General features: G+C 32.3%; 1 long non-coding RNA gene across 1 annotated transcript; it reads right to left on the bottom strand.

Annotated features, from left to right (window-relative positions):
* Positions 1 to 1807: 1807 nt before the first annotated feature.
* LOC145955775 (uncharacterized) lies at positions 1808 to 7053 on the bottom strand. The gene is made up of 4 exons (XR_014432469.1): positions 6702 to 7053; positions 4784 to 4850; positions 3575 to 3652; positions 1808 to 2077 (listed from the first exon to the last, which is right to left on the bottom strand). It is a non-coding gene; the product is annotated as an uncharacterized LOC145955775 (long non-coding RNA).
* Between the last annotated feature and the right edge of the window lie 5423 nt (positions 7054 to 12476).

Here is a 12476-nt window from a genome sequence, read left to right as displayed (position 1 = left end):
CTAGAGCCAAAGCTTTCATACCAAATGATATGCACCTAGAGGGATGGATTCATTTTATGGATCTATCTAGGTTGGAATGCTTATAATTAAGAAATTAAAAAAAATGGATTGAGGTAAGAAATCGAAGAACAACACCACAATCCCTAAAGATTGATAAGTTGAGGAAGATTCGCCACTTTGAATTAGGAAATTCAAGTATAAGAATCAAAAGTAGTTCCTAAGAACCTAGAGAGAGAAAATCCTCTCAATTGGAAAAATATCCAAATTCTGAATAATTCATTTTCTGTCAAATTTTTACAAAAGGTTCCTATTTATAAGCTTCGATGGGCAAGATGACATAAATTCCCACTAACACTTAATATCCACTAGAATTGACTCCTCACTAGCCCACTAACTAATTAAATTCCACTAAGAAGCCTAAAACACTAAATGTTGGCCTAGGTAATTGGAAAGCCATCTAACTTATTTAATAAAATTAATAAAATGAAAATTACATTAAAAAAAATAAGATAATGAACTTATTTAATTATTCAGCCCTAAACTACTTAAATTCCATTCCATTAATCCTTTTTCTTTATCATATGACTTTGGGCTTGTTAGTCTTCAATTTTACCCGGCTAGATTCACATAAATATTGGTTTTACTTTTATGACTCTCTCCAAAGATTAAGCGCTTAAGCGTAGGCTCACTAGGTACACATACTTGGTCTCTAAGTCTTACCAATCCATCTATACCTAAAGTAAATTTCCCTCCACTATCTTGTTCTATAGCCTCACGTTTTGCCACCAAAAATGAATCATCTAATTGTGCTTCTCCAATTTCCTTTAACAACTAACTAGTTACTCGAGTCATACCTAGTCTCACACTACTAGGGGTAACGTCATAAGCCAAACTGAAATCCCTATACTGAGCCAAAAGATTCATCTTGCTAATCATAAGGGAAGATAAATGTAGAGGTTTCCTACTCAAAGCATCGACCACCATATTGGCTTTGCCTAGATGACAACTAAGACGAAAATCATAGTCCTTAAGAAATTCTAACCATTCCTCTATCTCATATTCAATTCTTTTTGGTCAAAAGATATTTAAGACTCTTATGATCACTAAACACCTCAAATTTAGAACCATACCAATAATGTCTCCAAAATTAAAATGTGAATACCATAACCACTAACTCAAGATCACGAATAGAGTAATTCTTCTCAAATCCAACTTAGAAGCATCACAATATGCCACAAAAGACTTACTAAAATCCGGTAATATTAACACTGGCACACTTGTTGATTTTTCCTTAAAAGTTTGGAAACTACTCTCACACTTACTATCACTACTAGAAAGATTGTATTCTAAGTCGGTTATTTTGTCATATCTACATCGGTTCTAAAATCGACTTAGATGAAGGCGACATAGATGAATGAACATATTTAAGTCGGTTATGTAAAAACCGACTTAGATGTATGTGTTGATCTAAGTCAGTTTTCGACAAAAACCGACTTAGATGTATGTGTAAATCTAAGTCGGTTTTTCTCAAAAACCGACTTAGATTAACACACATCTAAGTGGGTTTTTTTGTAGAACCGTTGTAGATTATATTTTTTTTAATTAGGTTAATTTTTAAAATAAAACTGTCTAAATTATAAATATGTAAAAACTAATTTAATAAAACTAATCCAATTATCCAATGTGAGAGAAGCCACATCAAAATCCAACATAAACCAAAAGTGGCGAATATGAGATCCTTATCATTATAAGAATGACTCAATTACATCATTATCATTATATAATAAATAATACTAAAGAAGCCATATACTCAAAAATCAAGACAGACCTATATGAGATCCAAAAAGGAGTATTTTCTTACAAAGAGAAGAGAAGCTCAAAAAAATTAGGTCATACTACATTAGACATGTACTTAGCCGCCTAATGCTAAAGCCACATTCACCTATTTCTAAATTTACATGTAATACTAAACCTTTCAACATGATCTATTTCTAAATTTTTCTAAAAAGAAATTTCCCCAATGAATCTGAATGTCTTCCAATTTGGTTTCTTCCAATGGTGTAGCATCTTCAAAAAGCTGCAACATATATACATCATATATTAGTTACATCATAATAAGCATTAAAAGAAATTAACAATATTTTTAAATGTAATACTATTCAAAACATGTACGTGGCCAAATTCTATGTTTATGTCATGGGTTCTGCAAAGAAAATTCAAGAATATGTTATGACCAAAGTCACTGCTTTAGGAGAACACTTCTCCTCCCCCTCTATGCTATTCCTATTCCTCCACTCTACTACTCTATACTTACATATTCTACTTTTCTTTAACTTAATCACAAATTACATTATGTCTAGTTTTATATTCTTATTTTCAATCATTAATTATTAAGTATTGACTCTTATATAATAAATAATTAAAAAAAATCATACTAATTGATGATATGTAATTAGCTGTGTTTATATATTGTCAGGGCATAACTATTAAATTTTAACTTATTTTTCCATACAAGAAATAAGAAAAATGGACCATATCAAGACAATGTAAAGTAGTATCATATTGTTATCTAATTACAATTACTATACATGTTTAACTTACTATGCATGCTTACACATTTGTTTCTTTCTTCATCCAGAAAAAAAAATTACACCTCAGATCCTATTCTAGTACATTGATTTATTTTATTTCTTGGTTTAAAGTAGGCGTTTACTTTAGCGGCAAACAGTAAAGTAAGTCTGTTACTACATGTAGGGTGATGTATAATAATAATAATAATAGTGAAAGCATATGCATGCTGCATGCATGAGCATGATGGTGATAAAACAAAGTAGGGTGAAGGAAGCAAAAGCATGTTTGACTCTGAAGGTACTACGTGGATCATATTTGGGATTTTGGCAACGCAGAATAATGTTAGAAGGAAGAAGCAAAAAGGGTCGACAACAAGGACGCACACCTCCTAATTCACTTTTCCCACAAAAAGCCCTGCTTCTTCTGTCCCTAACCTTAGATACAAATCTTCTTCTCATGTCTTTTTTTTAGATTGTTACTACATACTCCTATATTTGTTGAATTTCATAAATATACAAAATATAAAACAAAACAGCCTGCAATGATACTTTCATAATATGAAAAAGGACAAAAGATAAAGGTGACAATGGCATAAACAGATAAGGATGTGAAAAACTATAATAATTTTTTTTTCACTATGTCTTGTTAATTTATTCTTGAGGATAAATTATATTTGTCTGTTATTTGTACAAAAATAATACAACAAAAATTGGACAATTAAGGAGATGGAAGAGAGAGTTATCAGTCAACTCTGTTGTGTTGCAAGCAAGTTATCAAATCTTTTATTATTTTTTTTACATTGATGATGGCCAAAAAATCCTGTGTAAATCCTTGACTAATTCCTTACCAAATCTAGAACACCTAAAGCATATATAAATTACACCAGACTAAGTCTACACTCGCTCAAGTATCCAACCCTTTCTATAAACCAAACTCCAACCAGTGGCAGCCATGCAGGAAAAAATCTAACATTGTTAATAGAAGGTAGTTTGTTTTGCATTACCTGTTTTTGATGTAACATTCTGCAATGAGTAGTGAAAATTTGAATGTGGTGAATTTCTGACTTGAATGGATACAACTGCTACAGATTTATAATAAACAAGGTAAATGGAAGAAAAATGAATATAGTGTTTCAATCCAAATTCAATACTCCCTCCAGTTTTGAATATAAGCAACAAAAAACATGTTTGTTTCTCAAACATAAATAAATCTTAACTAAATTTACTCTATTTAATACTACCATCTCCAAAATACCCCTTCATTTAATTGAAATAGTATTTTTAGTGATCCTTTTTATTCTTAATATCAAGTTTCAAGGAAGGGTAGTTTAAGAAATTAGGATATTTTTTTAAAAATAGGATTAGTGCAATTAGACAATATTAATTCACTTTCTTAGTGTGAATTATTTTTTTGTTGTTTATATTCAGAATTGGAGCGAGTAACCTCTAATTACAATCCCTAACTTGCATTTTTATCTTTTGGATAATATGTTGTCAGTTTATCTCAGACTCACAGCTACAGATTCCTGTACATAAATGTTTCTTTTTTTGTGAATGATAACTTACATCTTCAAGTTTCATAGTTTAACAGTTCAGCTAACTTCATGTGTTGGAAGGCTATGTGTTTGTTGGTGTCTCTATATTGAAAGCCACCACATCCATAGTAACAACTTTTAGTGATAGAGATGAATGAACCCATTTAAGTGTTAAGAGAGAAATAGTTATATGGAGATCTTGCATGAATATTAGTCTTCTAAATACAGGTCAAATATTTTGATGAAGACTGTTTTATAATCAATTATTAGATGATTTATTCTTATAAGTTGTATATTGCTTAAACTTGCTACATATGTTATGATAATATAGAATTTTATCCTAGTTGCTTTAAGCATAAGCTGCATTACAAATCTAGTCTTTCTTTATCATATTTGATGCCATTGAAACTTTTACTTTGTAGTTGACCATTCTTTACCTTGATCAGGATGACTTCTTACCAAGGACGGCCACTAGTACTCCATTGGAAGATATATTCAAGTCTCTTTTCTGGTATGTCTTAAGGACTAAATTATTTCTTTCTTACTATCATTACAAGGATGGAAGATGTTTTAGAATGGCAAAGTCGATGCTACATGTTGAATCCCCTTCGCATCCCCTCTTCTAATTTCAAAATGACTTAACCCCTCCCCCTTGCAAAACACGAAGAAAACTCTTACTTGCAATTTTGTAGTAAGCAATTAACTCCCCTGGCCGTTCAGTTTGAACTGGTTCAAAATCCAAGTGCTGCATCAAACTATTATTATTAGTAAAGAGAACCCGATTTTTTTGTTATCAAACTATTAGATCTCTCAATAACCACAAATCAGAAATTATTGAGACCAAATGATTTTACTGAGAGCACAATATTGGTTTTATGTCTCTAGCATATCACTATGCCAATAAATTTGAAAATGAGTAAGAGGGAAGAACTAATTCGGCTTATCATGGACAAATCTGGACTTAAAATTGAAGGCATTTTTGTCCTAACAGTCTGACATAGGTACAGTATTTTGAGTGTATATTGAGTTGCAGCAGTCAAAATTGTGAAACTAGATTTTCTTTGGTTAGCATTAGCGTAACAGCTCCTTCATAAAATTACACTGATAAAAAAGCTTAAGAACTAAAAAAAACCTTCTTAACTTGTGGTGAGAGAAAGAGTATCACTGTGAATTGTGAAACTGTAAAACACAGAATGAAATTCCTACGAAAGAAAGATATAATACGAATTGGTCAGAACATACTACGACTCAATCCATCAAATCAAAAGGCCTTGGAAAGCCTGGTTGGTTACAATTGCAATCCCAAATCAAATCAAATACTTATAAAAGTAACAGCTTTATGATGTAACAATCCATTAATTATAAATATAAGGGCACCGATATGCATTGGTAAATTAATTTGTTATCCTGATAACTAGTCAATCATAAAATGTTTAAACCAGTCATTGGGTTGTTGTGCATGATAATAATTACGATTATGTGATTGACTAATAAACCCACACAAGCAATACATATTTTGTTAATAACTCCATGATTGAAACATGATAATCTCACTATTACTGAGTGATTTAAACGAACCAACATGGTAAAACAGATTTAAACCAGCTCTGAAGAATCCCTTTACAAAAGAAATAATCAAAAGCAAACTTGTAACTTGCAATTAAAGAACAAAACTACATTCTTGTTTGGCTGGCAAATTGAAGAAACTAGAAAGTAAGAAAACCTTAAAACGAGATGAGCATTAGCTCAGTCAGATATACAGAGATACATTTATAATTGACAAGCTCCAACAAATATTCACATTCACACGCCAAGAAAGGATTGAAAAATAGTTTGACAAGTGCAGGGAAACACACATGCGTCAGTTTTTCTTTATCAGTATAAATTAAACTCAGTACGAAGGAGTTGCAATAGCTGACATGCATGTGCCAGTTATAATTATATTTATAAACATGAGTTCCTTCCCAAAGAATTATCAACAAAAAAAAGGAAAAAAGTAGACACAAACAGGAGGCAACAAGGTCAATAAATCACATCTATACTCCAAGATTCAAATTAACATATAACACAAAACCACACCAAGCAAAGCAGAGAAAACACAGGAAGATCAATGCATCCTTGCACAATATAAACAATATTTATAGAAGCATGGAGAAGAAAAAAAGAAAGAAAAAAAAAAAGAAACAAAAGAACTTGACTTCTTAGAAGCAGAAAAGAGAAATGGATAGCAATAAAGTCAGCAGAGAAGAAGACAATATGCGGTTAATATGATTAGTTAACACAAGGACAGTGAATATAACCGCCAGGAGCAGAACACAGTTACCTACATGTAACACCCCAAATCCTCATACTTTAATAGAGATAGACAAATGATGCAAAAACTATGAAGCATTTAATTGATTAGCTGAGAGATTCTCATCATCATCAAGTCCCAAAACAGTATAAAATAAGCCCTAGTTTCTGGGAGTTCAACTCCAACCCAAACATACTGTTAATGTTTAGGGTTTAGGGAAAACAGAGAACAAAGAACAAAGAAGAAGAAAAGGCCAGAAGAGTCTCAAACAAAGAACAAAACAGAGCAAAGTCATGGGAACACCTCCGCAAGACGAAACGCAAGGTTCTCTCTGCAGTGGCTAAGGTTCTCTGTTTTCTCCGACGGCTGCACAGAGACTATGGCGGAATCGAGCTTGAGAGCGGTGAGGTAGCGATTGGGGCGGAGGAAGTGAGCGGAAGGGGCAACGTCCTGCGAGATAAAGAGAAAGAGAAAAGGAGAGTTAGTCAGTGAGTTAGGGAAATAGAGAATAGGAGGTTAAGGGCGCAGGAGTGGAGGGCGGAGGAGGTGGAGGCCAGAGAGAATGTGGCTGGGAGACTGAAGGGCTCGCATGAATTGAGAGAGAACGCGCGAGAGGTTATTTTTGGGTCACCATCTAAGTCAGTTTAACATAAAGACCGATGTAGATCACTTTAACATCTAAGTCGGTTTTACTATAAATTATCGTAGATATATTTGTGTAGACTATTCTACAACGGGTATTGTCTAAACCGTCGTAGATTACATTCCTTTTATTTACAAAAATGCCACCGCATCTTATTTTACATCGTTTTTTAATAAACTGACTTAGATTGAGCGACTTAGATTACTACTTTTGTAGTAGTGTATCCCACACAAAGGCAATTCTATCTTCTTGGTCAATCTAGTCAAAGGTAATGCTATCTTAGAAATTTTCTCAATAAATCTCCTATAATAATAAGCTAACCCAAGAAAACTACTAACATCACTAATTAACTTTGGTATCTTCTACTTAAGCATAGTTTCTACCTTAGATAGATCTACTTTATACCTCCATTAGAAATTACAGGACCTAGAAAACTCACCTCCTATAACCAAAAATCATACTTAGATAACTTAGCATAAAGCAGTCTTGGATATATCTTCACCCTCAACTCTAATATGATGATATCACACCCTAAGGTCAATCTTACTAAACACACAAACATCCACTAATTGATCCATTAAGTCATCTATCCTCATATCAACATACACGCATATCAAATCATATTAGAGCACCTATTTTAAACATTCCCAAAGCATATATCAATCAATCACCATTTACACCATATAGCATGTACATGAACCAACTTTACCACATAGCATCGTACAACCTTAAACAACCTTTCAATCCACATGATAACACTTTAGAACATCATAAAAAAAATCATTTTTCATCCTTGCATTGCCTAACAACTCAAAAACATCATGACAGCATACATCTCCCTTCAACAACTGTCAAAGAAAATATCATACAGAGAGTTGTACTTATCCAAATAAGCTAAAAAAATATCTCTAAGAAAGCTAAGAGAATAATATACAACTCTTACGATGACATGAAATTCTAAAAAGATCATTTATTTAGCTAAAAAATTCAAAACTGTAACAAATATAATCAGTGATAATAGCTAGACCTTTGATCACTAAAACAACTATAACTAGAGTTCTAGACCTCCATTTTACCTAATTTTGGTGTCATTGGGAAGATAAAATCCAAGGCTACAACTTTCATGAAGACCACAAAATCTAGTTCTATGGAAGAACATATGCACAAAGTTTTGATGATGCCAAAGTATTGTGGAAAATAAAAGGTCAAGTTAAAGCAAGTTGATCAAGAAACAAGATCTCAAGAATTAACTAGATAAATTTTGTCAACTTAGCTAAATATGTAAAAGGAACCTTTAGAAATTTCAAAGTTTACTTGGCCATTAAAACTAGGATTTCATGAAAACCTCAATTTAATCTTTTTGAAAAGAAAGTAAAAAGAGTGTTCAAAAAGATTTTACAAAAATATTTTTGACTGAAAATTAGAAGTTTCCTACATCAAAAGTTTGTGTAGCAAATGTTGTAATATTTGTCTGGTAATCGATTACTAGTTTAAGTAACCAATTACAGAGCAAGGAAACTTCAAAGTTCAAATTTCAAATACAAAAATGTGTTTTGGTAATCGATTACCATTCCTTGTAATCGATTACCAAAAAAGGAAACTTCAAAATTTAAATTTGAAGATACAACATTTAAATTATTTTTGAACTTATAACCATTGTAATCGATTACCAAATCCTTGTATCGATTACCAATTTATCTTTTCTAAAAATTATAAAGAGTTACAACTTTTCATGAGAAGACACAACCGAAAGGATACTTATCTATAAATACCTATAATTTTTCAAGAATAGGTTACGAACTCTATTGTGAAAAATATATTACAAAAACTTCTTGGCCGAAGTCATTTGCAAATTATCTAAAGAATTCTTTTAGATCATCAAAGTGTAATATCTACTCTTCAAAGAGAGTTACTCTATAATACCCACTCTATCATTTAATCTGAAAAGGAGAAAGTGTTGTTCTCCTTTGGTGGTTTTTGAATCTCAACACAAGGAAAGGAAACTCCAAGCTGTTGGAGGATTTAAGTCTTGTAAGATCCACAAGAATAGTGAAATCTCAAGTTGGAGACTTGAGGACTCGACGTAGGCAGGATTGGCCGAACCAATATAAAACGAGTTTGTAATTCTTCTTTCCCTACACTTTTAATTATTTGGTTTTAATTTTTCTTGAGTAGGTTTCATCATCATTAGTTACATTTAAATTTTTTTAAGGTATTAAATTTATAAGAAAGTTTTCTAAAAACTCATAAATGAAGAAAAATTGGTAAACTTAATTCACCCCCCTCTTAAGTTATACAAGGCTAATTGACTAACAAATTCTATCATTATAGCACTCGCATTAGCGCGACAAAACTGCAGCGAAAACATCCCCTGCACCAGACAACAAAAGAGTGCAACAAAGTCCAAGACCACAAAAATACCTTAAAACACTTCCAACAAAATCATGATAAGCACATAACACACACGTCTGGATTGAATCAACCAGGATCTGATACCACTAAATGTGACACACTCTATCCCACATTCATAATTACACAATAAATAGGAATAATTAAAATCTTTCATAAATAAAACCAGAATCTCAAATATCTTATGTGGAGGATTCACATTCATAAACTCATAAACAATATCTCCAATGCAGCAATTACAAAGGAAAGAAATTGAGGTTTTCAAAATAGTTCAATGGAAATAACATCCTAAATTAGTCCTAACTACGCCCCGATGTCACATATCCTATAAGAGCACGCCAACTGAAGCCTAAGCTTCATCACCAACATACTCATGTTGATGGTCATCTGCAACACAGTAGAAGACACACATAGAACAAATAGGGGAGTGAGAAACATCTCACTCAAGTTAAGGTGTAAAAATAATGGTAAGGCAACACACACACAAATCAGAACAAAGAACCGCACAAAGCACACATTAATCAAGCACAACTCAAGTCATAGATACATTAATATCACATACACAGTCACTCATTATGCAATGATGCCATGGACTCAACTCACAAATACATGCATGTGGCGCCAATCACGTATCACATATCACTAGTGTGTTGCCTAAACAACACACCTAAGGTAGTCTAGGAGTACATGTAGGGAGCTACCCATACACTCTCAACTAGAAGGATATATTACTAGGGTCTGGTCAGGATAGCAAAGCTGCACAAGTTATGTCTCGTGCTCACAAACGGCCAGAATCGAGACATCTAAACCGCATTATCCCCTAGAACTCCCCAAAGCTATTACACAAGGAGGGCTTTTCCTAACGATGTACTCCACATCGTACCTGTTACATAGATGCACATGATGCATGTCACACATTCACACTTCATTGACTCATCGTTTCACTTGTCATAGTTACTCATATATCATGTCTCATTATCACATATCATCATGTCTCATGTCTCATATTCACTTCTCACATTATCTCATCATATTCATAGTCTTATACAAGGGACTTCTCATAGGCATATACATCAAAATAGCACACAAACCATAACAGGAAATTATTCAACTTTATACACATTCAATTCGCAATTCATAACATATGAAACATAAAGGTCATAAATCCAACTTCATTATTTCACATATCTTTTTACAAATAGCCAAGTCATATAATATTTCAATAGGTCAAAACACTCCAAATGTTACCCAAAACACGAATCCATCATCAATTTTATATATAATGCCTCAAAATTCATCCAAAGATCATTTCCCTAATTTCACTTCATAGGGTTTCCCCAGGAACCCACAGAGCACTCTAATTCATATCAAAACTTCTCTATTTTCAAAATTAAACACATATTTATACTCAGCAAACATTGAGGAACATAACAGAAAACTCAGAAGCCAAAACAAAAAACATTCAAAATTTGTCTATTTCTCATAGGGTTTCTCGTAGGAACCCATAAATCACTCTAATCCATATCAAAACATATCCAAACTCAAAATTAAACATACATTCATACTTAGTAATCATCAAGGCATACAACAGAAAACTTAGAAGTCAAAACATAAAATATTTGAAATTTGCCTATTTCTCATAGGGTTTCCTGTAGGAACCCATAGAGCACTCTAATCCATATCAAAACATATCCAAACTCAAAATTAAACATACATTCATGCTCAGTAATCATCAAGGAATACAACAAAAAAGTTAGAAGCCCAAAATAAAAAACATTCAAAATTTGTCTATTTCTCATAGGGTTTCCTATAGGAACCCATAGAGCACTCTAATCCATATCAAAACTTATCTATTCTTGAAATTAAATGCATATTCACACTCAAAATCACACAAGGAATGCAACAGAACAATCAGAAAGCAAAATAGAAAACTTTCATAAAGTGTCTGTTCCTATCAGGCAAGGAATTGGGGACAATCCTGCTACCCAACAATTATTCCCACACCCTCGAGTGAGGTTTCTCACTCCCCCTTACCTTGATGAGCAAAATCTGATTGTTCGTCTTCTCTTGGTTCTCCTTATTCTTTAGAAGAAGGCGTAAGAAAGAAAATGAGTCAGAGGAGTGAATGCGTGAAATGACTCTAGTAACTTCTAATACCCACCTTTTTCTCAAATTAATAAAATAATAATAATAATAATTATTATTATTATTAAAAGACTACTACATTCTTCCTTCCTTTCTCATAAAATAATATAATTAAAACACCTTTCCTCCTTTTTAATAAATAACATAAACATAGTTCTTGATAAAAACATATTTTTATAAAAGTAGTCTTATAGTAAATAATCCAAATATTAATAAAAAACTCATTTTTATATTAAAATAGAGCTCACATAAAATAGATAAATAATATAAAATATATTTCTCCCTTTTAGTAAAAATAACATACGTTTATATAAAAATAGAACTCATATCTACTAACTAAATAATATTAAAAATTATTTTAATAAATACATTAAAATATTAAAATAAATGCTGACATATTATTAATATGATTTTATAAAAATTGGGGTGTTACAACTGCATAGAATGACTTTATTGAAAAAACACCATCTAAAGCTAGGCCCCAACAAATTACATCGGATCTTGCACTACTTATAGGAGGAGGGTGATGTATAATACTCTCAAAAATTTCATGAGGAATCCAATCTTTCATACGTTCAATGTTCTAAAATCCATGCTCGTTGACGTAGTCACCAACACATCTAAACAGCTCCACGGGTGTAATAAAGGAATTAGCTTGCCTAATAATAGGAGATTTATTAGGAAACTAAGAATCATACCAAAATCTCACTGTCCTTTCGTCCTTTTCCTGCCATCAAATATTCGAAGTGACATGTTGCCCGTTTGCACAAATTCCTTGCCATAAATTAGTGTAGACACCCAATTTCGTCTGGGCTCACAAAAGCAATGAAATAGACGTCTATTATCAAGGAAAGGAGCTCCTGAAGCATGGAAACAACAGG

The sequence above is a fragment of the Cajanus cajan genome, chromosome 3, assembly GCF_000230855.2.
Source record: "Cajanus cajan strain Asha chromosome 3, NIPB_CcT2T_4, whole genome shotgun sequence".
Lineage (NCBI taxonomy): Eukaryota > Viridiplantae > Streptophyta > Magnoliopsida > Fabales > Fabaceae > Cajanus > Cajanus cajan.
The sequence above is the reverse complement of the archived record's forward strand: the minus strand, read 5'-3'. Positions and strand labels throughout refer to the sequence as shown.